Genomic DNA, 25,237 nt, shown 5'->3' with positions numbered 1-25,237 from the left:
ACTAGCTCGTTTGAAGATGGAGGTAGAACTCAAGCTGGCCGAGAAAAAGCTAGCCATCGAGAAGCTGCGGCTGCAAGGAGACCTGAAGGAGAAGAAACTCCAGCAAGAACATGACGGAAAGAAGCTCCAGCTGGAGCACGAGCGCAGCATATTGGAAATAGAACTAAAGGCCCGGAACGAAGACAACCGAACAGCAGCGACCCGAGAGTCCGTTCCCCCGGTGGAACCAAAGGTCCACATCCCCAAGGATGTGGTCAAAGAATATTACAAAAACGATGACATCCAGCAATGGTTCAAGGCCTACGAGGTCGCCATGACCTCCCACCGAGTTCCGCAGAAAGATTGGGGAGCCGGGCTGTGGGGTCGATTCCTGAGTGAGGGGAGAGACACCCTACTCGACCTACCGTCTGCCGAACAGACCTCCTACAACCACATGAAAGAGGCCCTCCTCACAAGGTACGGGCTCACCCCAGAAATGTACCGCCAACGCTTCCGAGAATGCAAGAAGATCCCCGGCACCACATTGGTAGAATATGTCAATTTCTACAGCCGGGCCCTGGAAGGGTGGATCAAGGGCAGCAAAGTATCCACCTTTGAGGGACTCATCGACCTCATTGCGTATGAACATGTGTCCCTGAATTGCTTTGTGGAACTCCAACAGCACCTCCTGGACAGCAAGTTGGCTGACCCCCGGAAACTGGCCGGCGAGGCCGATCGCTGGGTGAGCACCAGAGTACCCCGGGGGCCCGGGGGAGACTCTGGCCGAAATGAACAGGGATCTTCCCGCCAGAGGGGAGGGGGAAGTCAGAATAGACAGAGGGGATCCCAGGTAGGGTCCCCGCGCAGTCCCCCCAGAAACCAGCCTGGCACCTCGCCTCCCACAGCGCGCGCAGGGTTCCCCCCAGCTAAGCCAGGGCCCCGGGTCAGCCAAGCCTGCTTCCATTGCCAGCAACCAGGGCACTATGCCAATGACCCCCGATGCCCTTTGTCCAAGAAGCCCGCCGCTACAGGGCCCCCAGTGCGCCACATCACCTCAGTAGCCCTAGAAGAGGAGGGGGAGGAAGAGTTCGAGGGAGCGGACCCCGCAGCGATGATGTTAGTCTCCCTGGGTGATAGGGAGATGGTCCCAGGAGCCCCCCTACCCGACAACACAGAGAAATACCAACAGCAGGTGACTGTCAATGGCCACCACATAGGGGCGCTCCGAGACACTGGGGCCAGTATCACAGCCGTCAAACGGCACCTCGTCACCGAAGCCCAGATTGTTCCCCACATCTCCTGCAGGGTGATCGCAGCCGATAACTCCGTCCGCACCTGCCGGATAGCTCAAGTCCCGTTCAAATGGGGGGGCGTCTCCGGAGAGTTACGAGTGGCGGTCCGCTCAGACATGCCCGTGGACTGCCTGCTCGGCAACGATCTAGAGAGCTCCCCATGGCAGCGGGTTGAGAAAAGGACCCACTTGGAGATGGTGGGCCTGCCCGAGTGGGCCTGTGTGAGCACCCGGTCGATGACCACCCGAAGGACCACCCCCGAAGGGGAGACCGTAGAGGCGGCACTGGCTACCCCCGAGGACCCCGAGGTCCCTGAATCCCCTGAAACCCCTGAGCTATTCCCCGGGGAGAGCTTCCCCCCCGACGCAGGGCCCCTCGGCCCCGGCGTCAAACCGACCTCGAGCTTGGACGACCTTCCCGAGCTGGCCCAGTGGCGCCAGGAAGGAGGGCCGTCCCGAGAAGAATTCTGCCTAGAACAGACCTCCTGTCCATCCTTGGTTGGGCCGCGGCAGCAGTCCGCCGCCCAGGCCGCCGGTGACCAGTCCGGCTCCCACTTTGTCTTTCGGGAAAACAGCCTCTTGTATAGCGAACAAAAGTCCACCGAGCTAGGGTCAGCCCGAGTGCTGGTGGTACCCCTACGCTTCCGCGGCTTTCTCCTGAACGTGGCCCATGATGTGCCCCTGGCGGGACACTTGGGTCAAGACAAAACATATCACCGCCTAGTCACCCACTTTTACTGGCCGGGCATGCGCTCCGATGTGGAGGCCCACTGTAAGTCCTGCCCCACGTGTCAGTCCAGCGGAAAGAGCGGGGGGAAGCGCAAGGCTCCCCTCCAACCCTTCCCCGTGGTCAGTACCCCCTTTGAAAGGGTGGGAATCGACATCGTGGGCCCCCTCGACCCCCGGACCTCCTTGTGGCACCGCTTTATCCTTGTCTTGGTGGACCATGCCACCCGATACCCAGAAGCCATTCCCCTCCGAACGGTGACCGCCCCCGTAGTGGGGCGGGCCCTTATGGCCATCTTCTCCCGGGTGGGGTTCCCCAAAGAAGTCGTCAGCGACCGAGGGACCAACTTCATCTCCAAATACATGAAGTCCCTGTGGCAACAATGTGGGGTGACGTACAAATTTACCACCCCATATCACCCCCAGGGTAACGGTCTGGTGGAGCGATTCAACCGGACCCTCAAGGGAATGATCATGGGTCTCGAAGAGCCCCTGAGGCGTAAGTGGGACGTCCTCCTTCCCTGTCTCCTCTTCGCATACCGCGAAGTCCCCCAGAAGTCCCTGGGGTTCAGCCCCTCCGAGCTCCTCTACGGGCACCCCGTCAGGGGACCCCTCTCCCTGGTCAAGGAAGGGTGGGAGACGGCGGCCCCAGAGCCCCCTCCCGATGTGTTTCGATACATTCTGACCCTCCAGAACCAGACGAGGAAGTTCAGAGAACTGTAAGGATTGCAGGCTGGTTCCACAGGAGCGTCAGGAATCCGAAGAGTAATCCGCAGCCTTCCCCTACGGTCTTCCGACTCTATCAAGCACTAGAGTACGAGAGACACGCCAGGGGAAAACAGGGAAACAAAACAAGGAAAGATGGGGGAAGACAATGATGATTGATGGTACTCTCCAGTAGTGAATGCGATGGTGCTTCAATGAAAGGAACCGGAACAAACAGGTAGGCTGTAATGACAAGAGGAAGTCAACAACTCTAGCTCTAATCCAATAGCTAGAATATACCAATGTACAAATACAACCATATCACATACCCCAGGTTCTTATTATGTAGCGGAGTTAACATGTGAAGGTGAAGACAATGGCACAGCGTCTGGAGCTATAATAGGGATGACACAATAGGTTGTTGAGCACCTGCAGGTAAGATGGTGTAAGGTACAATAACGGCCTATATAACTCCCTTCTTACTTCAACTATAATGGACCAGCCTTCGAAGACACTTTCACTACTGTGTGGCATATAATGAACTTTCCGCCCAACACTTCTGGAGGTGTCTTACACAGTGTATCACCATCTAGGAGAACCAAAGCGGAACATATATAATCCATACACATGTATCTATAGTACTGAAAAAAGATTGGTAGCGCATGTGCGCTCTTACCGCGATTCTTTGTAGTGTGGAATATGCACCCACCCTGATCCACGCAAGAGTGCCACCAAATACCAAGGAAAGAGGGTTCCAGTAATCTCAGCGTTAATGGCGGGTGTTCTGGAAACAGGGGATTAGATGGGCGAGGTGGAAACAGGATAGGGATAGGAAAATAGTGAAGGAGCAATCTAACTAACTAACTAAGAAAATAATAACTGGGGAATGCACTGACACCGGACAGCGGAGCTAAGCCCGGCCGCCGGGTGCAGTACACAAGTAATAGAAAATCAATAGGGAAAAATATCCACCGGATGGCGGAGCAAAGCCCGGCCGCCGGGTGGAGTACACAAGTAATAGAAAATCAATAGGGAAAAATATCCACCGGATGGCGGAGCAAAGCCCGGCCGCCGGGTGGAAGACACGACCAGTGGAAGTCAAGGAAGTACACTCCGGCGCTGTGAACAGGCTCTCTCACAACACCGGATAATGCTGTGCCCGGCCGGATGGCGGAGCTAAGCCCGGCCGCCGGGCGAGGCACACGGAGAGGGGGAGAGGAGGATAGGCGTTTACGAGGTACGCCTGAGGCAGCGGAACACTGCCGACCAAATCTGCGTAAGCGTCTCCCGAGATAGGAGGATGCAGGGGACGCATACGCTCTACCAGCAACGGAACAGGAAAAGCGAAACAGGAACTGCTAGGTCAGGCAACAGGGAATAGGACGGAACCGGAAACAAGGGAAGCTTGACGCTAGAACGTGAAGCGTCGTTCCCTGTTTCCTGGTTCCTTAAATATCCTGTGTCTTAAAGGGACAGCGTAGGGGAGACCCGAGGCATGACAAGAACTGGCCGAGGCCAACCTCGAGGCCAGTCAAGAAGAAATGAAACGGTGGTACGACCAGAATGCCACTCTGGTCGAGTTTCAGCCCGGACAACAGGTCTGGGTGATGGCCCCCGTGGAGCCCTCTGCCCTGCAAGACAAGTGGACAGGGCCCTTCAAGGTGGTGGAGCGCAAGAGTCAGGTGACCTACCTCATCGATGTAGAGTCCCCCAGGAACCCCTTGCGGGTCCTTCACGTGAACCGCCTCAAGCCCCACTTCGCCCGGTCCGAGTTGAGCTTGCTCCTCGCCACGAACGATGGAGAAGAAGAAGAAACGGAGCCTCTCCCTGATCTCCTGTGTGCGAAGGAAAATGATGGCTCCGTAGAGGGGGTGAGTCTCTCCTCCTCCCTCTCTCCCGAGCAGCGCGAGGACTGTCGCCAGTTGTTGGGACAGTTCTCGGACCTCTTCTCCCTCACCCCCCGGCGTCACCAACTGGTGCGTCCACGACGTGGACACCGGGGACAGCCCACCGGTACGGCACAGAGCCTACCGCGTCCCTGACCGAGTCCGGGCCTGTATCAAGGCCGAGGTATCAAAGATGCTAGCTCTCGGGGTGGTCGAAGCCTCTGACAGCCCATGGGCTAGCCCTGTGGTCCTGGTCCCGAAGGCAGCCACCCCCGGTGCTGTCCCCGAACTGAGGTTCTGCGTTGACTACCGCGGGCTCAACGCAGTCACCAGAACTGATGCACATCCCATCCCCCGAGCAGACGAGCTTATCGATCGCCTCGGGGCTGCTCGCTTCCTTAGCACGTTCGACCTGACCAGTGGATACTGGCAGATCGCCCTCACCGAGGGAGCCAAGGAAAGATCCGCGTTTTCCACCCCGGATGGTCACTACCATTTCCGGGTGATGCCCTTCGGGATGAAGAATGCCCCCGCCACCTTCCAGAGACTGGTGAACCAGGTACTGGCGGGGTTGGAGGAGTTCAGCGCTGCGTATCTGGACGATATCGCAGTGTACAGTTCCCACTGGCCCGAGCACCTCCAGCACCTCTGGGCGGTGCTGACGGCCCTGAGAAGGGCCGGTCCCACCATTAAGGCGAGCAAGTGCCAGATCGGACAAGGGTCCGTAGTCTACCTCGGGCACCAGGTCGGAAGCGGCCTCGTATCCCCCCTCCAGCCCAAGATCGATGCCATCGTGGCCTGGGAGGCCCCCACGACCCAGAAGGAAGTGCGGGCGTTTCTAGGGCTCACGGGGTACTACCCACGGTTCATCAAGGGGTACGGCAGCATCGTAGCCCCCCTCACGAAGTTAACCTCCAAAAACCAGCCGAAGAAAGTCAGCTGGACCTCTGCCTGCCAAGAGGCGTTCGAAACTTTAAAAGACGGCATGTGCACTGCCCCCATCCTACAGGCCCCCGACTACTCACGAGAGTTTGTAGTCCAGACGGACGTGTCCGAACATGGCATCGGAGCAGTCCTGTCCCAGGTGAACGAGAACGGCCTAGACCAACCAGTGGCATTCATTAGCCGAAGGCTACTCCCTCGAGAACAAAGGTGGAGCACCATCGAGCGGGAGGCCTTCGCGGTGGTTTGGGCCCCGAAGAAGCTGAGGCCCTACCTGTTCGGTACTCACTTCCGGGTCCAGACCGACCACCGACCTCTACGGTGGCTAATGCAGATGAGAGGGGAGAATCCCAAATTGCTGCGCTGGTCCATCTCCCTCCAGGGGATGGACTTCACTGTTGAGCACCGGCCTGGCTCTGACCACGCCAACGCAGACGGCCTGTCCCGATTCTTCCGCCTCAGCAAAGAGAACCCCCAAGAGGATGGGTAGTTCTCCCCGCCTTCAGCTGGGGGGGATGCGTGTTGGACCCGGCCTCGTGGCGTGGTTCTTCTCTGTCCCTCCACACCCTGTGAGTGTAGCCTGCACCCCGAGCCTGGTCGTCCTACTCCAGTTAAGCCTAGATCCCCCTAGAACCTCGACCAGGCCTGCCTTTCCCGCTTCACGTCCGGCTCCGAGCGCCTAACCTTGCATGCCCCACAAGGCCCGGACGCCATCTTCCCTTCCCGACATCCCTGTCTCCCTGGGCCTAGCGTGGCCCCGGCCCCAGCGAAACCCAGACTCCAAAGGCGCGCCAGTCCCGGATGGGGGGTAAAGGGCTCCCCGAGTGAGATAAGCCGGGGAGTTTCGATGGCACCTCTGGCCTCCCCTGAGAGTCTGGTATCCGTCACACCTTTGGCCCTCCCCTGTGGGCCAGTTTCGATCACCCCTCTGGCCTCCCCGAGGGCTGGCTCCAGACCGGCTGGGCGTCTGGGAATTCCCGGACCCATCTTTCAAAGGGATCAAAGAGCCAACCGCCGGACCTCGCCAACGACCAGCCCCCCGGGCAGGAGACCTCTGCCTGCGAGGGTCCGGAGATCGAAGAGCAAAAGGACTATAACTGGGCCCGCCCGACAACTAGCGGGCAGTTGTATCTTGGACCTGAAGCCCTGCTGATCTGATCGCGACTGACCCTAAGAAGACTCATCCTGAACCTCTGAGCCCTGCTGACGTTGTCGCGGCTCAAGCTGAACTTGTAACCATCGGAGCCCTGCTGACGCTGTCGCGGCTCAAGCTGAACTTGTAACCATCGGAGCCCTGCTGACGCTGTCGCGGCTCAAGCTGAACTTGTAACCATCGGAGCCCTGCTGACGCTGTCGCGGCTCGACCTCTAAGACCACCCGAGCCCTGCTGACGCTGTTGCGGCTCCTCACGAACTTCTCCAGCTCGAGCCCTGCTGACCTCGTCGCGGCTCGGGGAGTACTCTGGTCCGGCTGGACCGTCGAGACCACCATCACAACCGAGCCAACTCGACGGAGGTGAGGCAGCCAGTACGACCATCATCCCGTATCCCCCGGCTCGAGGATTGAGAGCTGTGCGTAGGGTACGCCTCGTACTGACCCAGAGACTTAAAGACTGTCCCGCTTCCCCCTTCCTGAATCCTCCAAGACTTTGTGGTCCCTCGACCACTGTGTATATAAGAGTGCGTTCTTCATTTATTGCTTATATAAAGAACTTGTTACTAGAACCCAACGGTGTGGTGTCTGTTCATAGTGTGGTGTGAGCTCAGTGTGTACGATCCTAGACCCGAAGTCCTCCCCGGTGAGGACCTCACAATCAAGACTCGGCAAGTTCTGGGGAAGAGGTGAGTCTTGGGGTGTCTGGGTGAGCACAACCTGGCCCTCTGAGATCGCCCGTTCTAACAGTAGCAGTAGTTACTGGTCCCAATTTTTTGTTTGATGCCACTGGAACAGCGGACTTAGCTGCTTCAGAACAGGGTACCTTAATAGGGGCACCGGTTGAAGCAGGAGGTGCCAAATTACCTTGGGAGTTTTGTGGCTTCGTTGTCCCTGTAGTCCTATTATTTAACATTGACGATAGTGTATCCAGTTTTGAGACCAGAGGTTTGATATGGGAAGCAATAATTTGCTCTATCCATATGTACTGTTTTAAATTTTATTGTATTTTTATGAACTGTGTGCTTTTTTATTTATTATTTTATTACATGATGTACTGTATCTTTTATGGTTCCGAATAAAGGAAATATATAGGTCTCTAAGTTGAGAGGACTCTGACACTTACTTGTCTGGACTTTGGTAAAACTCAATGGTATTGGGTGGAATTCAACTGAAGTATGGTTGTGCCGATGAAATAGAGATAAACAGCTAAGCACTACATGGCGGGTCGAGTTTCATTCTAAAACCTGGTCGCCTGTTACACTTAAGTGAGCCCCTCCCACTCCCAAATAGAGCCCCTCCCCCTGAGGCATGTGGGACAATCATAGACAAGAAAATATGCTTTGATGAAAATACCTAAACAGCAATTTGGCCGAAATCCAGGCATTTATCAGAGAGATTAAATTACTAGCGCCTTGATGAGCGGCGCTGAAGCACTCGCTCTGCTCAGAACTAGGGCGCCACTTGAAACGCATGTAATAAACAGCCCATCAAGAGGGCCGCTCTTCGAAATGAAAATCCTATTCGTGGAAGGCTCTTCACTCATAAAATTAGCCCTGCCGCAATCCAGAAATCATCATAAAGTAGCCCGGCAAGTGGGTCATCTCGCATGGTAATGAGTCTTGTGGGCGAGCGCCTGGAGGGGTGGGCGCACTCCCGCGTGACGAGGCGCTGGATTGCAAAGGAGAGGGCCTGGGGGGCCCTCCCTGGGGCCCCACCTGGCTGCAAACAGCTCTTATCCCCGAGCAGCCGCTTGCATCAGTAACTCTGCAGCGCCTTGATTGCTTTCCCGCCATGCCAGGCGCTTGTAGAGCCGCGACATGTTGGAAAACCAGAGACCCCTTGAGAGGCGCTGTTTTCTCGTCCTCTTATTGTAACCCCAGCTTGTATGTTTTGTTTTCAGCTGTGAGGTTCAACAAGTTTAAAATAATGAAGGCTTGTGGGGAAATTGGGCGAGTGGCCAACAACGCTATCTCAAGATGTCTACTGATGGCTTGAGGACTCAGGTGCATATTAGCAAGCAGGGCATTACAATTATCACCGTTATAGCGGCAGAAAACTGCCACTAAAGCGGCGATAATGGGCTTGATAATATGCCCTGGAGAATTCCCATTGAAGCCCACGTTAACACCAGAACCTGGGCTTCTATTGGAATTCTCAAGGGCATATTATCAAACCCCTTATCGTCGCTTTAGCGGCTGTTTTCTGCCGCTGAAACGGATCTTTTTTAACGCCCTGCGTGATAATATGCCCCTCAGTCAGGTGCTAGACATGCCTAGACATGGGACTGACTCTACCAACCCCAGCTAGCCTTTCAGGGGAACTTACTCGCCAAACTCCTCTTTTCTTTAAACCTGTGTTAAGGGCATTTTTGAATTATAAAAGTATATAGGTTGGGGCTTGAGTGACAAGTAGTCATCTTCGAGGTCAGCTAGGAGAACTATAACATATAGCAAAGTACAGTGAAAATTCCTGCGGATCCAGTTTTTGAGAAAATTCTTTTCCCTGTGGCTTGTTCATTAGTGCGGAGTTTCCACCAGGAATTGGAGGGAGGATGTTCCATTAAATGAGTCTGCTGCGGTGATATGGATTTGTGACCAGAGCTTCTTTTACTACCTTAGTGGCATAAAATGCATCGAGTTCAGTGATATGCACATAATATACTTCAATCACTGCATACCATGCATCAAATGCATCCGGCAGCAGCAATGTGTGCACACAAGCAGGTATCACTGCATACCATGCATCAAATGCATCCGGCAGCAGCAATGTGTGCACACAAGCAGGCATCGCTGCATACCATGCATCAAATGCATCCGGCAGCAGCACTGTGTGCACACAAGCAGGCATCACTGCATACCATACCATGCATCAAATGCATCCAGCAGCAGCAACGTGTGCACACAAGCAGGTATCACTGCATCCTCTGCATCAAATGCATCCGGCAGCAGCAATGTATGCACACAAGCAGGCATCACTGCATACCATGCATCAAATGCATCCGGCAGCAGCAATGTGTGCACACAAGCAGGTATCACTGCATCCTCTGCATCAAATGCATCCGGCAGCAGCAATGTGTGCACACAAGCAGGTATCACTGCATACCATGCATCAAATGCATCCGGCAGCAGCAATGTGTGCACACAAGCAGGTATCACTGCATCCTCTGCATCAAATGCATCCGGCAGCAGCAATGTATGCACACAAGCAGGCATCACTGCATACCATGCATCAAATGCATCCGGCAGCAGCAATGTGTGCACACAAGCAGGTATCACTGCATACCATGCATCAAATGCATCCCAAAGCAGCAATGTGTGCACACAAGCAGGTATCACTGCATCCTCTGCATCAAATGCATCCGGCAGCAGCAATGTATGCACACAAGCAGGCATCACTGCATACCATGCATCAAATGCATCCGGCAGCAGCAATGTGTGCACACAAGCAGGTATCACTGCATCCTCTGCATCAAATGCATCCGGCAGCAGCAATGTGTGCACACAAGCAGGTATCACTGCATACCATGCATCAAATGCATCCGGCAGCAGCAATGTGTGCACACAAGCAGGCATCACTGCATACCATGCATCAAATGCATCCCAAAGCAGCAATGTGTGCACACAAGCAGGTATCACTGCATCCTCTGCATCAAATGCATCCGGCAGCAGCAATGTGTGCACACAAGCAGGTATCACTGCATACCATGCATCAAATGCATCCGGCAGCAGCAATGTGTGCACACAAGCAGGCATCACTGCATACCATGCATCAAATGCATCCGGCAGCAGCAATGTGTGCACACAAGCAGGTATCACTGCATCCTCTGCATCAAATGCATCCGGCAGCAGCAATGTGTGCACACAAGCAGGCATCACTGCATACCATACCATGCATCAAATGCATCCCAAAGCAGCAATGTGTGCACACAAGCAGGTATCACTGCATCCTCTGCATCAAATGCATCCGGCAGCAGCAATGTGTGCACACAAGCAGGTATCACTGCATCCTCTGCATCAAATGCATCCGGCAGCAGCAATGTATGCACACAAGCAGGCATCACTGCATACCATGCATCAAATGCATCCGGCAGCAGCAATGTGTGCACACAAGCAGGTATCACTGCATCCTCTGCATCAAATGCATCCGGCAGCAGCAATGTATGCACACAAGCAGGCATCACTGCATACCATGCATCAAATGCATCCGGCAGCAGCAATGTGTGCACACAAGCAGGTATCACTGCATCCTCTGCATCAAATGCATCCGGCAGCAGCAATGTGTGCACACAAGCAGGTATCACTGCATCCTCTGCATCAAATGCATCCGGCAGCAGCAATGTATGCACACAAGCAGGCATCACTGCATACCATGCATCAAATGCATCCGGCAGCAGCAATGTGTGCACACAAGCAGGCATCACTGCATACCATGCATCAAATGCATCCAGCAACAGCAATGTGTGCACACAAGCAGGTATCACTGCATCCTCTGCATCAAATGCATCCGGCAGCAGCAATGTATGCACACAAGCAGGCATCACTGCATACCATGCATCAAATGCATCCGGCAGCAGCAATGTGTGCACACAAGCAGGTATCACTGCATCCTCTGCATCAAATGCATCCGGCAGCAGCAATGTGTGCACACAAGCAGGTATCACTGCATACCATGCATCAAATGCATCCGGTAGCAGCAATGTGTGCACACAAGCAGGCATCACTGCATACCATGCATCAAATGCATCCGGCAGCAGCAATGTGTGCACACAAGCAGGTATCACTGCATCCTCTGCATCAAATGCATCCGGCAGCAGCAATGTGTGCACACAAGCAGGCATCACTGCATACCATACCATGCATCAAATGCATCCCAAAGCAGCAATGTGTGCACACAAGCAGGTATCACTGCATCCTCTGCATCAAATGCATCCGGCAGCAGCAATGTGTGCACACAAGCAGGTATCACTGCATCCTCTGCATCAAATGCATCCGGCAGCAGCAATGTATGCATACAAGCAGGCATCACTGCATACCATGCATCAAATGCATCCGGCAGCAGCAATGTGTGCACACAAGCAGGTATCACTGCATCCTCTGCATCAAATGCATCCGGCAGCAGCAATGTATGCACACAAGCAGGCATCACTGCATACCATGCATCAAATGCATCCGGCAGCAGCAATGTGTGCACACAAGCAGGTATCACTGCATCCTCTGCATCAAATGCATCCGGCAGCAGCAATGTGTGCACACAAGCAGGTATCACTGCATCCTCTGCATCAAATGCATCCGGCAGCAGCAATGTATGCACACAAGCAGGCATCACTGCATACCATGCATCAAATGCATCCGGCAGCAGCAATGTGTGCACACAAGCAGGCATCACTGCATACCATGCATCAAATGCATCTGGCAGCAGCAATGTGTGCACACAAGCAGGTATCACTGCATCCTCTGCATCAAATGCATCCGGCAGCAGCAATGTGTGCACACAAGCAGGTATCACTGCATCCTCTGCATCAAATGCATCCGGCAGCAGCAATGTGTGCACACAAGCAGATATCACTGCATACCATGCATCAAATGCATCCGGCAGCAGCAATGTGTGCACACAAGCATGCCTCACTGCATACCATGCATCAAATGGATCTGGTTGCCAGCAATGTGTGCACACAAGCATGCCTCACTGCATACCATGCATCGAATGGATCTGGTTGCCAGCAATGTGTGCACACAAGCAGGAATCACTGTGAATGCACCAGGCAGCAGCAATGTGTGCACACAAGCAGATATCACTGCATCCTGTGTATCAAATGCATCCGGAAGAAGCAATGTGTGCACACAAGCAGGCATCACTGCATCAAATGCATCAAATGCATCTGGCAGCAGCAATGTGTGCACACAAGCAGGCATCACTTCATACCATGCATCAAATGCATCTGGTTGCCAGCAATGTGTGCACACAAGCAGGCATCACTTCATACCATGCATCAAATGCATCTGGTTGCCAGCAATGTGTGCACACAAGCAGGCATCACTGCATCCTCTGCATCAAATGAATGTGGCAGCAGCAATGTGTGCACACAAGGAGGTATCACTGCGGATGCACCAGGCAGCAGCAATGCGTGCACACAAGCAGGTATCACTGCATACCATGCATCAAATGCATCCGGCAGCAGCAATGTGTGCACACAAGCAGGCATCACTTCATACCATGCATCAAATGCATCCGGCAGCAGCAATGTGTGCACACAAGTAGGCATCACTGCATACCATGAATCAAATGCATCTGGCAGCAGCAATGTGTGCACACATGCAGGCATCACTGCATCCTCTGCATCAAATGCATCCGGCAGCAGCAATGTGTGCACACAAGCAGACATCACTGCATCCTCTGCATCAAATGCATCCGGCAGCAGCAATGTGTGCACACAAGCAGGCATCACTGCATCCTCTGCATCAAATGCATCCAGTAGCAGCAATGTGTGCACAAAAGCAGGCATCACTGCATACCATGAATCAAATGCATCTGGCAGCAGCAATGTGTGCACACAAGCAGATATCACTGCATCCTCTGCATCAAATGCATCCAGCAGCAGCAATGTGTGCACACAAGCAGGCATCACTGCATACCATGCCTCAAATGCATCCGGCAGCAGCAATGTGTGCACACAAGCAGGCATGACTGCATACCATGCATCAAATGCATCCGGCAGCAGCAATGTGTGCACACAAGGAGGCATCACTGCACACCATGCATCAAATGCATTCAGCAGCAGCAATGTGTGCACACATGCAGGCATCACTGCATACCATGAATCAAATGCATCTGGCAGCAGCAATGTGTGCACACAAGCAGATATCACTGCATCCTCTGCATCAAATGCATCCAGCAGCAGCAATGTGTGCACACAAGCAGACATCACTGCATACCATGCCTCAAATGCATCCGGCAGCAGCAATGTGTGCACACAAGCAGACATCACTGCATCCTCTGCATCAAATGCATCCAGCAGCAGCAATGTGTGCACACAAGCAGGTATAACTGCATCCTCTGCATCAAATGCATCCAGCAGCAGCAATGTGTGCACACAAGCAGGCATCACTGCATCCATTGCATCAAATGCATCCAGCAACAGCTATATGTGCACACAAGCAGGAATCACTGCATCCTTTGCATCAAATGCATCCGGTAGCAGCAATGTGTGCACACAAGCAGGCATCACTGCATACCATGTATCAAATGCATCCCGAAGCAGCAATGTGTGCACACAAGCAGGTATTACTGCATACCATGCATCAGATGCATCCAGCAGTAGCAATGTGTGCACACAAGCACTCATCACCACATCTTCTGCATCAAATGCATCCGGCAGCAGCACTGTGTGCACACAAGCAGGCATCACTGCATACCATGCATCAAATGCATCCGGCAGCAGCAATGTGTGCACACAAGCCGGCATCACTGCATACCATGCATCAAATGCATCTGGCAGCAGCAATGTGTGCACACAAGCAGGTATCACTGCATACCATGCATTAAATGCATCTGGCAGCAGCAATGTGTGCACACAAGCAGGCATCACTGCATCCTTGGCATCAAATGCATCCAGCAACAGCAATGTGTGCACACAAGGAGGCATCACTGCATACCATGCATCAAATGCATCCAGCAACAGCAATGTGTGCACACATGCAGGCATCACTGCATCCTTTGCATCAAATGCATTCGGTAGCAGCAATGTGTGCACACAAGCAGGCATCGCTGCATACCATGCATCAAATGCATCCGGCAGCAGCAATGTGTGCACACAAGCAGGCATCACTGCATACCATGCATTAAATGCATCCAGCAGCAGCAATGTGTGCACACAAGCAGGCATGACTGCATACCATGCATCAAATGCATCCGGCAGCAGCAATGTGTGCACACAAGGAGGCATCACTGCACACCATGCATCAAATGCATCCAGCAGCAGCAATGTGTGCACACAAGCAGGCATCACTGCATCCTTGGCATCAAATGCATCCAGCAACAGCAATGTGTGCACACATGCAGGCATCACTGCATCCTTTGCATCAAATGCATTCGGTAGCAGCAATGTGTGCACACAAGCAGGCATCGCTGCATACCATGCATCAAATGCATCCGGCAGCAGCAATGTGTGCACACAAGCAGGCATCACTGCATACCATGCATTAAATGCATCCAGCAGCAGCAATGTGTGCACACAAGCAGGCATGACTGCATACCATGCATCAAATGCATCCGGCAGCAGCAATGTGTGCACACAAGGAGGCATCACTGCACACCATGCATCAAATGCATCCAGCAGACGCAATGTGTGCACACAAGGAGGCATCACTGCATACCATGCATCAAATGCATCCAGCAGCAGCAGCAATGTGTGCACACAAGCAGGTATCTCTGCATCCTCTGTATAAATGCATCCAGCAGCAGCAATGTGTGCACACAAGCAGGCATCACTGAATACCTTGCATCAAATGCATCCGTCAGCAGCAATGTGTGCACACAAGCAGGCATCACTGCATCTTCTGCATTAAATGCATCCGGCAGCAGCAATGTGTGTACACAAGCAGGCATCACTGCATACCATGCATCAAATGCATCCGGCAGCAGCAATGTGTGCACAGAAGCCTTCATCACTGCATACCATGCATCAAATGCATCTGGCAGCAGCAATGTGTGCACACAAGCAGGCATCACTGCATACCATACCATGCATCAAATGCATCCCAAAGCAGCAATGTGTGCACACAAGCAGGTATTATTGCATACCATGCATCAAATGCATCTGGCAGCAGCAATGTGTGCACACAAGCAGGCATCACTGCATCTTCTGCATTAAATGCATCCAGCAGCAGCAATGTGTGCACACAAGGAGGCATCACTGCATACCATGCATCAAATGCATCCGGCAGCAGCAAAGTGTGCACACAAGCAGGCATCACTGCATACCATGCATCAAATGCATCCGGCAGCAGCACTGTGTGCACACAAGCACTCATCACCACATCTTCTGCATCAAATGCATCCGGCAGCAGCAATGTGTGCACACAAGCACTCATCACTGCATCTTCTGCATTAAATGCATCCGGCAGCAGCAATGTGTGCACACAAGCCCTCATCACTGCATACCATGCATCAAATGCATCCGGCAGCAGCAATGTGTGCACACAAGCAGGTATCACTGCATCCTCTGCATCAAATGCATCCGGCAGCAGCAATGTGTGCACACAAGCACTCATCACTGCATCTTCTGCATTAAATGCATCCGGCAGCAGCAATGTGTGCACACAAGCCCTCATCACTGCATACCATGCATCAAATGCATCTGGCAGCAGCAATGTGTGCACACAAGCACTCATCACCACATCTTCTGCATCAAATGCATCTGGCAGCAGCACTGTGTGCACACAAGCACTCATCACCACATCTTCTGCATCAAATGCATCCCACAGCAGCAATGTGTGCACACAAGCAGGCATCACTGCATCTTCTGCATTAAATGCAATTCCAGCAGTTATATTCAGTTGCTGTCAAAGATACCGGTATCAGTACAGCTGCTGCATCAAATGTTTCTGACTTGAGGGACAGGCACACACGTTACTTATATCACTGCATCCAAACTAGGGGTGTCTGACTGACTTATGATTGTTACTAATTCTCACCTCATTCTACCACAGGAATCGTGGGTTATTGACAAGGTTTGTGTTGAAAATGATAATTTTCCGCATGGAATTTCTGTAGATTTTTGCCTTCACTGCCCTATTTGTTGCTGAACCTGTTTGTTTATTGGCTTTAGGACTCTGCATGCTTTACCCCTACTAAACAAGACTTTTGCTCTCCCTTCCAAACATGGTAACATTGGTATACCTGATTGGCAAAATTATTATTTTTTTTAAGTCCTGAGAACTTGATACTACATGTACCCAGGATCTGTAAATAAATGCTACTAGTAGGCCTGTAGCACTGATTGTGCTCCCAATCTAGATAGCTCTGTAAAGCATGTCTCAGGCCAGCCACTGCAGCCTGTAGTGCAGTTTTAAGCTACTATTTCTACTTAGCAAAATAAACCTTAACCACATCTAAACCTTCCCTTTTAATGCCTATAAGTCATCGCTAAAGTAGGACATAACAACTCATCAAGCAGGGTGCTTGGAATTTAAAAGTAGGACATGTGTACTTAAGATTTACTTGCCCTGGCAATGAAAATGATCGTCCGATCTCCCTGCTCCCCTACCCAGCCAAAGTACTTGAGAAAGTCATCAACTAGCAGGTCACTGAATTCCTGGAACAAAACCACTTACTGGGCTTCTCGCAATCAGGATTCCCTGCTAACCACAGTATTGAGACTACGCTGATTGCTGTCACAGACAACATTAGAACACTGCTCGACCGTGGAGAAACTGCAGCCCTGATCCTTCTCGACCTCTACACGGCATTCAACATAATTCCCCTCAACACCCTCATCAACAGACTCTACAACATAGGCTTACAGCAATATGCCCTCAAGGGGATCGCCTCCTTCCTTACAGGATGCACACCGAGCATCGACCGCCTTCCTTTACCTCTGCAACCAAAAACATCATGTGCAGCATACCACACGGATCAACCCTCAGCCCCACCCTGTTCAACCTTTACATGACCCCCCTTGCAGATGTTGTTAGATCCCACAGGCTCAACATAATCTCCTACGTAGACAACACTCAACTGATCCTCTCGCTCACCAAGGACCCCTCCAACTTCCATGACGCTGTGACCAACGTAGTCAAATATTTGAGAGGCAACAACCCTCAACTCAATTCCAACAAAACAGAAGTACTGATCTTTGGGAAGAACACCTCTGTATGGCATCACAGCTCATGGCATATAGAACTCAGACCCACACCAACCGGCCGTGTGCGCACATGCATGCAACCTTGGCATCGTCCTCGACAGCCAACTGACCATGAAATGACAAGTCCAAAGAATCACCTCCTCTGCTTCCACACACTTTGCATGCTCTGCAGAATTTTTAGATGGATCACAACCAACACCAGAAAGACCGTCACGCAGGCTCTTGACATCAGCTGCCTTGACAACGGCAATGCCCTGTATGCCGGTATCTCCATCCAGCTCCTCAGAAGACTCCAGACCATACAGAATGCTGCAGCCAGACTCATGCTGGACATCTCCAAACAACACACATTCCCCCCCACCTGAGAGACCTCCACTGGCTCCCCATCCGGGAGAGAAGCCAGTTCAAGATTGTCACACATGCCAACAATGTCCTCTATAATCTAGGACCTGCCTACATCAACCATCAACTGAACTTCAACCAACCCTCTACACACCTGCGCTCCTCTTCACTTGCCCTTGCACAGACCCACCACATTCGTTGCAGCCGCAGCAGTGACTGCTCCTTCTCCTACATTACTGCCAAGTCCTAGCACGACCTTCCCCTCCATCTCCGTACAGCCCCCTCACTGGCAGACTTCAGAAAGAGACTCATGACCTGGCGCGTCGATGAAGACACTGCACCCAGATACACATAGGGGGGACAGTTATGTACTTTACAAATGCTGTTTGATTGATTGATAGAAAAAATAATAATTTGCACTGCCGCAAGGCTATCTCTCCCGTAGACTAGCACTGGATTACCCTATCACATTTAATAAGCGATAACTTCAGTTTGGGAACAGTTAGAGAAGTACTTTTTCCACTAATTTTAGTTGAATTTTAAAAGCCTTTTAATGGTAAAGTTGGATTTTAAATTATGATTCTGCAAATGTCCCTTTTAGAATATTGACATGTTTCTGCCTATACCAAATGTGCCTTTCTGCCAGTCTCTAGGGTCATATGACTTCTAATTGCTCTCCTGTGGTGTGATTTATATTCCTTCCAGACAGGGGACAAAGAGGCTTTGGGTGTGGAGAAGAGTGTTCCTCTCCTGAGCAGGATGACCTGGGGGTTGTACTAAGCTCTTATGTAAAAGGATAGCCCAAGGGCTGTACCCAGCTCCTTCCTGACTTCTGAACATTTCTGTACTGTCACTGGCAAAATACACCAGGGCCTGCCTGCCATTTGTTTCACTAGACAGGCTGTAGCCCGAACTAGGGGAAAGAAAGGAAATGACGGGAACCAATTTAGGGTTAGACAAAGGCAGTGTTCCCTACCCACAGACTGGCATTGGGTATTAAAGATGCAACCCCAGAATTTCTCATTAGAACATTCTTGGACCTCTGGAGAATCAGAAGAAGGACTGTCCTGCTGTCTGAGGCCTAGGGAATACTGGACCTGCTTGCCGTGAACCCAGTACCCCAGAAAGGACTCCAGGGGTCAGCTGGCTGACCTACTGTTTGGGCTACAGGGATACAACAAGCTTCCAGAGGCCTCCTCTGAAACTGCGCAGCTGCCTGGAACCTACTGCTGGCCTCTTTTGGATTGGCGCTAACCACCAAGTGGTGCCCCTGACCCTTGGCTAGTGTTATAGTATACTCCAACAATCCTGAAACTGCAAGAACTGGACTCCAGGTGAAAAACCACATCAAAAAGAACTGTCCCCGGTTTCCAAACAAACTTGTCTTTCACCGGGGCAGAGGGGGGAACTGCATCCAGCTGTTAACAAAATCTTCCCAGATACATACCCCGGACTTTAACCTCATGAAGCTCTTCGCGTCGATAACGACTGCCCCAGTTTTCCACCACCATTTAGTACTGGGCAGCGATCATCTCTTCGCACAGACAATGACTGCCCCATGGACTTCCTCCAATGCAAAGCTCTGACTGCGGCTTCTCAGGTGAACTGGACTGAGTTAGAAGGTAAACTATGCACAGGGACAAACTTGGCCCATGCATCCCACATGACGCTGAATCACAGTTGGCCTTAATTTCTGTCTTTGATCCACTTCAGCATGACCACATAAAACACGATTTGTGCTTTGTGTTTTTCGGTGCTAATTCTACTGAAAATATAAAAAATTCATATGTCTGGTTGTACTTATTGGATTTTTGTTGTTGATTTTGTAGTAGTGCTGCATACATACTTACACATTGCATCTAAATTAGGCCTGACTGCTTTGTGCCAAGCTAGCAGTGGTTTAAGCAGAGGTTAATTTAGTGACTTTTGTGGTTCACCCTGACAAGCAATGTGAATATTACTTGAGTTGGTGATCACACCTTTCAACTAATAACCCAATTTCCAACAGATTGCAACAGCATTGTTCTTACAATATTCCTGCCACTCAATCTGCTCCTAGCAGAGCAAGGAGTGGCTTGTTAACACTCATCACTCTGTTGATGATCTCACAGTGGTTGTGGTTCCAAATATTTAAACTGATATCAAGGTCTTGATTTTAACATTCGATGATGCCACCACGCTTATTGTTGTTAATTTTCATATTGCCTCAAGACATCTACACCCCACTGCTCTCTCTCTTGCTCCTGGTCCAGTGCCTGGAAAACCCACACAGTTGATAAGCTGAGCCGTACAAATCTACATAACACAACAGAACATGACGAGACATGACGTAGCCAATTTTGACATACACAATGTTGCTATTTTGATACATACATTCCAAGTAGGGGGAGATAACCCTTTCATGCCCCTTACTAATTACAATATAGAATGGGTTGCAAAAGCCATTATGCAAATTGACACAACATGGATTGTGTAAAAGCCAAGTTGATGATTCACAAAGATTTAGCTTTGACTACGTCTTATATCAGGTTTCCCTTAAATTAAAGGAGTAAGCAGGAGTATTGTTAGGGTACTTGTGGCTTAATTCTGAAATTCAGGAGTAAGCAAAGAGTACCATGAAAATGCAACATACTGATCACATAATTTATTTTATGTTCTGCAGAAAATAATTCATTGGGGGTTCATGCCTGTAAAAAAAATATATATATGCAGGCTTTCATGCAATTCAGCAAAAAGATCCCTTGGGGATCCTAAAAATGGTGGAAACACTCCCCTTAGGCAGATCACTGGGCAATTTTTAAATAATTCCCCAACTTTAAAGCTCATTGGCAGAATTATAACCATTGGGCCCGATTCACAAAGGTAAACTGAGACGAAAGTCTAATTTTACGACTTTTGGTATTCACAAAGGGCATTTACGAGTAGTTAGGTTAGACTTTTGTCTCAGTTTTGGTCTTAAGACATTAACTTAAGTTTAACTGAGACAAAAGTCTAACTTTACTATTTGTAAATACCCTTTGTGAATACTGAAAGTTGTAAATTTAGAATTTTGTCTCAGTTTACCCTTGTGAATCCGGCCCATTGTCATGGTACATTTACTACTTAGACACGTGCCCATATGCATTCTCTGTGTTACATAAACAACATCTCTGATAACTTGTTTTTGCAAATAGGTATGCCACCCATACATTTTACAAAACATGCATCAAGACCCTTATCATACACTGGTACTCCCAAATATGCTTTGAAAAATGTTGGTATACCTAGAGCTTGCTGTTAAAGTCTTATCTGTTCTTACTGTAGGGCACTCATGTTATCACCATTAGGGACAAAAGGGTGAGTTTACAAAACCATAAATCAAACTTGTAATGTATAGGTTGCACAAGGACTCGGTCCTAGTTTTAACTCACTAACCCCCAGATGCATCAAAGTTATGTTTTGCGAGTCCTTAATAACGAATTTTAAGGATTCGCTATTAAAGACTCGCAAAACGGGATGCATGTAGGAATCGCAATATTATTTGCGATTTCTACTGATTCCTTATTTGCGATTCGCTAATTGCATATCGCAAATAAGGAATGGCTTTCCCATTCATTCCTATGGGCCTAAAGGCCCATAGGAATGAATGGGAAGTCATTCCTTATTTGCAATTAGCAATTAGCGAATCGCAAATGTGCTGCAATTTCAAGGGGGCCAGGGTGTCCAAAGGACACCCTGTTGCACCCCTGAAATGGTAATGTTCACTGGTGTTGCGCACACACATGTCCCAAGGACATGTGTGTGTGTAACATACAACTTAGAAAAATGCACTAAAGTGCATATTTCTAAGTTTTTGCTATTTTACCACGTAGTATGACTTCACGGTAAATACGGCCCCAGATTGCGAATTCGCAATCTTGGAATGGTTCATGCATTGCATTTAAGGAATCGCAAATTGCGATTCCTTAAATGCAATCGCAATTTGAGAACTCGCAATTATTTGCGAATTCTTAAATTTGCGATTGCCTGCACCCTTGATGCATCTCAAATGCCATTTTTGCGGGCGCAAACGGCCGAATTTTGCGATTCTCACCGTTTGCGCTCACAAAAATGCTTGATGCATCTACCTGCATGCTCCATCAATGGCCAGGAGGCATACTTTGTGTCTGATTTAGAATTTAGTGGACATTCTGTCAAAACAAGGCTGATATCCTGACTGCCATGTTACATGTACAATAGGCGATAGTGCGAAAGGGACATCTACCCCGTTTGTGACAGAGTATCTCATCCTCCAAACACTAAATAAGGGCCATTGTGTCTGATTTAGAGTTAAGCGGACAGGTCACACCATCACAACTCTGAAGGATATCCAGTCTGCCTTATTATAAGTGCATTATATCCTACGGCATGGCGTCGAGATATTCATTACGTTTATGACGGAGTAAGGTATCTGCCAAACTCTAAACCAGGTCCTTTGTCTTTTAACCACCGCAAGTTCATGCAGCCTAACATCTTCCAACTCCTGATTAATGCTGCTGACACCATCCAATGAAATGTGACAGATGCACGCGCTCCCACCTGGAAGAGCCTCGTTCTGAGTGCATGTGTGGACGTGACTCAGTTGTCACTCAGTAGATACAGTGAATCTAGTTAATCTGTGTGCATATATCACGACTGACAAATAAATTTGATGCAGCGCAAACATAACTTCATCCAATATTTATTCAAACATCAATGAAGCAAATGATGGGGAAAGAAGTGACCTAATTTGTACTCATTTTTTAAATACTTCCCAACCATATAACTAACTTTATTTGCTGACAACATTAGTAAGAATAAAAATGCTGCCAAAGAATGACAAAAGCATGTCACGCAAAAGGGGATGCAAAACACAGTGGGGCTAATTTACGAACCCCCTGTGCCGCCTGAGTGTCACTTTTTGTGATGCTTCGGCGGTGCAGATTATGAAATCATATCTATGAGGCCATGAAAAGGCACTTGGCGTGGCTTTGGACAGCCTCATAGGTAAGGAGTAAAGCAAGGCAGCACAAAGCACTGCCTGTCCTTACTCTGTGCCCGGGAGGCGCTCCATGGGTGGTGCCGTGGATTTTTCAATGCAGCTCCCATGGATTTTGACCCTGTCCCAGATTTACAAGATCATGTGAACAGGGGGAAGCGTCAAATCCGTACACCATTCTCAGTTAGGGATGAGCACCCAGGGAAGACAAAATTAAATATTGAGCTTTGACAGTAGGTTTAGACAACTAACTAAGGGGCATATTATAAAGGGCCTTATCTCTGCTTTTTTGGCTTTAAAATCCAAAAAGGAGATAATGTTTTCGCCCTATTAACAAGGCAGTGCTAACATGCATTAGCACGTGAGCAGCCTTGTTACCGACGCCTTGCTTTGTATCTCTAATGAGATGCAAAGAGGGCATTTCGTGTCAAAATAACACAGAAAATGTTGCTAACTGCACTTCTTCGTATTACCAAGCCAGGACACCCATAGCGATAAAAAAAGCCACGCTAAGCGCGGTTATCGCCATAACCTAACGTCTGCAAAATGTCAGGCTTATCTATATTTATAAAGGGAGGTGGATTCTGAGGTTAAGTCTACATCTCCCTATTACCAAGAATTCCCTTATCACCGCATATGTATCGCTGGATTTCCAGCGATGTCCCCTTATTTTGCCGCTATCGCTGGATTTGTTATTGCTGTGGAGATAAATGTTGATGATAATGCGTTATCTCAGCGTTTTAATCCAGCGATAGCCGGCGATAAAATAAATAGCGCTATCGCCCTCAGCAATATTTATCGCTGTTTGTTGATAATATGCCCCTATCTTCTTTGTGTGAGGACAAATTGGAGAAACCCACTGCTGCCGAAGCAGTTTCTTGTCAAGTTTAGTGATACAGTATGAAGCAGTAACAAGTTCAGGGTGATTCATCGAGTTCAATGAGGGTTTTACATAAGCCATCAATTTGATCTTACTGGGCACCTAGCAACACCGCTGTCCCTGATTATTCCATAAGTCAAAGAAGCCTTGTGCAAACTCTAAACTAACAACCAAAGAACTAACAGATGAAGATGAGTGGTATCCTCAAGGAAAGGAAAGGAAAGAAACCTCAGCTTGGGATAACAGCTGTATGAAGCAGTAGATTGGGGTAAGGCTAGCAAGCGTTGCAAAATACATCTCTCTTCTGTTTGGGGTCCAGGAACAAGTGCAGTACCCCAAAATCTATTGATGGATGTGGCCACTGAGACACATTTACTCAAATTATTTTAATAAGATCTATCAGCTTTGTCCCAATCTTCTTTGCAAAGTGAATGAGTTACAATCGCAAACTATTGATCAGTTATTGACACCCAAGATGGGATGTCATTTGATGCACAAAGGGGAAGCTGTCCCTGCAGACATATTTCATTTGAAAATCATATCGGGAAGATTTCGGGGGAAGAGACTGTGGGCCATATTATCAAGCAAGGGCGATACATTATCACCGCATTTATCAGCAGGAAACTGCCGCTAAAGCAGCGAGTCCCCTTGGTGTGCTGCTCTCCATGAAAGGAAAAGGACAGGAATGCACCGTATTTAACATCATACAACACCTTCCTGTCCTTTCCTTGCATTGGCGCACTTAAGGCAGCTTAGCGCCAACGTAGGCACCCTTGCACTACAGTGCAAGGGGGCCTGGCTACAAGGAGAATCTCTCACGGCATTTTCCTCTTTCTGTGTGTTCTGCACATTGCACCCTCTGCCCTAAGAAGGACCCTGAGACAACGCAACCGTGACACACCTGCCTAGGGTTCAGAAATGTGAGAAAAAGGCAACGGTGTGACTTCATGGGGCATAGGTGAACAGATTTACAAAGGTAAGCCAAGAGTTTTTCCTACCTTTGCCTGCCGACAAAAAAGAGGGATTTTTGTAAAAATACACAACTATTGATCAGTCAAAATCTAATCATTTGGTTGAATATCAGAATGTCATAAAAACATCATCTAACATCAATATTGCTTCCTTAACATTGTCCCAGTTTGTTTAGATTTTCTGTTAATAACTTCAATGGAGGGATGTTCTTATAATGACGCCATTGGAGGGATGTTCTATTACTGACCCCATTGGAGGGATGTTCTATTACTGACCCCATTGGACGGATGTTCTAATAATGCCCCATTGGAGGGATGTTCTATTACTGACCCCATTGGAGGGATGTTCTATTACTGACCCCATTAGAGGGATGTTCTATTACTGACCCCGTTGGAGGGATGTTCTATTACTGACCCCGTTGGAGGGATGTTCTATTACTGACCCCATTGGAGGGATGTTCTATTACTGACCCCATTGGAGGGATGTTCTATTACTGACCCCA

Source organism: Lissotriton helveticus, chromosome 11 (assembly GCF_964261635.1).
Source record: "Lissotriton helveticus chromosome 11, aLisHel1.1, whole genome shotgun sequence".
Taxonomy (NCBI): Eukaryota; Metazoa; Chordata; class Amphibia; order Caudata; family Salamandridae; genus Lissotriton; species Lissotriton helveticus.
The sequence above is the reverse complement of the archived record's forward strand: the minus strand, read 5'-3'. Positions refer to the sequence as shown.